At 34.9% G+C, this 2,651-nt stretch overlaps 1 non-coding gene across 1 annotated transcript; it reads left to right on the top strand.

Annotated features, from left to right (window-relative positions):
- Window positions 1–2,257: 2,257 nt before the first annotated feature.
- On the top strand, window positions 2,258–2,364 carry LOC136231536 (small nucleolar RNA R71). The gene has a single exon (XR_010689910.1). It is a non-coding gene; the product is annotated as a small nucleolar RNA R71 (small nucleolar RNA).
- Window positions 2,365–2,651: the final 287 nt, after the last annotated feature.

The following is a 2,651-nucleotide window of genomic DNA, read 5'->3' as shown; positions in this document are numbered from 1 at the left end:
GATCATTTGATCAATGAAAGGTAAAGGAAAATGATCTTTCCTAGTTGCCTTATTTAGGTTCCTATAATCTATACAAACCCTCCAACCGGTGGTGGTTCGCGTAGGTATTAATTCACCTTCATCATTCCTTACTACAGTTATGCCTCCCTTTTTGGGTACACAATGGATTGGACTAACCCATTCACTATCCGAAATAGGATAAATGATTCCATTGTCTAAAAGTTTAGTAATCTCATTTTTGACTACTTCTTTCATATTCGGATTTAAACGTCTTTGTCTATCCGCTTTAGGAGGCTTATCTTCTTCTAAGTGAATCCTATGAATTACAATACTAGGATTTATTCCTTTTAAATCTGAAATCTGCCATCCCATACTTCCTATTCTATTTCTAACAACTTCTTTCAATTTTTCTTCTTGATTTTCTGTTAATTTATTAGAGATGATTATAGGTAGAGTATCACTTCCGCCTAGGAAAGTGTATCTCAGATGGTTTGGTAATTCTTTAAGTTCTAGTTTAGGTGGAACTACTACTGAAGGCGGAACTGGTCCATCTTCTCGAATCAAAGGCTCTGGGTCCTTATCTTCTAATTCTTCACCCATTATAGGTTCTATTATTTCTTCTCTTTGAACAATGTCATTTACACATTCTTCAACTAAATCAAGCTTCATACAAGCGAAATCCTCCATAGGATATTTCATTGCTTGATTCATATCGAACTCGATCTTATCGTCATCTATTCTTAAAACTACTTTTCCTTCCGACACATCAACTAGAGCACGTCCCGTGTTCATGAACGGTCTACCAAAGATTAGCGGACAATTAACATCATAAGCAAAATCTAAGATAACAAAATCAGTAGGAAAAATAAATTTGTCAACTTTTACCAAAACGTCTTCAATTATACCATATGGTCTTTTAGTGGATTGATCCACTAATTGCAAAACCATATTGGTACGTTTGATGTCTTCTTCTAAACCTAATTTTTCAAAAATAGACAATGGCATCAAGTTTATACTAGCTCCTAAATCACAAAGACAACTTGAGAATTCCATATTTTCCAATTTACACGGAATGGTAAAGCATCCGGGATCTTTGAGTTTAGTAGGTAATTTGCTCGATACTATCGAACTACAATCTTCAGTAAGTGAAATGGATGAAATTCCTTCCCAACTATTCTTTTTTGAAATTAAATCCTTCAAGAATTTTCCATAGTTAGGAATTTGCGTAATTGCATCCATGAATGTTAAATTTATATGCAAATTTTTAAGTTTATCTAAAAATGATAAAAGTTGTTTATCATGGTCCTTATTTCGGACCCTGTGTGGAAAAGGTGGCTTTGGTACAAAATGTTTCGTACTAGAGTCAATTGGTGTATCTTTTTGTTTTAATGTATCTTCTTTGGATTTTAGTAAATCATTTCCAGGTAAAGTTGAATTTCCGGGCATTTCCGGACCTAAGTAGTTTTTCCCCGAGCGAAGAGTGATAGCCTTAACATGCTCTTTCAGATTTTCTTCTGTTTGGCTGGGAAGACTTCCCTCTTTGCGGGATGGAATTGATTTAGCAAGTTGTCCAATTTGAACCTCCAAATTATGGATGCTAGATGATTGGTTTTTGATAAGCTGATCGAATTTACTTTCGATCCGTTTAAAACCATCATCTTGATTACTTACCTTTCCATTCATAGCATCTATAAATTTGTCGATTTTTGAAGATAAAGTGCTAATCGTATCTCTGGTTTGATTTTGATAATTATTTACACGATATTGATTAGCATTTGCATTATTATTATTATTACTATCTTTCCAGTTAAAGTTAGGATGATTTCTCCATCCAGGATTATAAGTATTAGAATAAGGATTAGTAGTTTGGTTTTGTCCTTGGACAAAATTTACCTGTTCTATCTCATTCATACCTTCGTAATCAATGTCTCTTTGGATTGGATCATTAGGATCGCACGGTGCCATAAACCTATCAACTTTGTGCGATAAGGCAGAAAATTGGGCTTGTAACATCGCAACTGGATCAAGATTCATTATACCTTTAACCGATGATGTACCTGAGGATGATGGTTTCGCCATTGGTATATGTCCACGCTCTGCGGGCCACATACTGCTGTTGATTGCCATTTCCTCCAAAAGTTCTCTTGCTTGGACGGACGTCTTCTTCATAAATAACCCTCCAGACATATCATCTAATGAACCTCTAGTTGTAGGATTTAATCCATTATAGAATGTCTGCATTAAAAGTGCATCTGGCAGTTGGTGGTGTGGGCATAAACGTTGAAGTTCTTTAAAACGTTCCCAAGCTTCATAAAGAGTTTCATTATCATTTTGTGTAAAAGATGTCAATTCTTTGATGACTCTTGCGGTTTTTGCTAAGGGAAAATATTTTGATAAAAACGCTTGGGCTAATTGGTCCCAAGTTTCAAATGTTGCAGCAGGCATAGAAGTTAACCAAATTTTTGCCTTATCCTTCAAAGTGAAAGGAAAGAGGCGAAGTTTGATTGCTTCGGCTGTTACATCAGTAATTTTAAAAGTATCACAAATTTCTAAGAAATTTGTCAAATGTGCATTAGGGTTTTCGTTAGGTAGTCCATAAAACGTTACGTTGTTTTGCAACATATTAAGCAAAGCAGGCTTAATTTCAAATT

This window comes from Euphorbia lathyris, chromosome 5 (genome assembly GCF_963576675.1).
Source record: "Euphorbia lathyris chromosome 5, ddEupLath1.1, whole genome shotgun sequence".
Taxonomy (NCBI): domain Eukaryota; kingdom Viridiplantae; phylum Streptophyta; class Magnoliopsida; order Malpighiales; family Euphorbiaceae; genus Euphorbia; species Euphorbia lathyris.
This window is presented reverse-complemented; position numbering and strand designations above follow the sequence as displayed.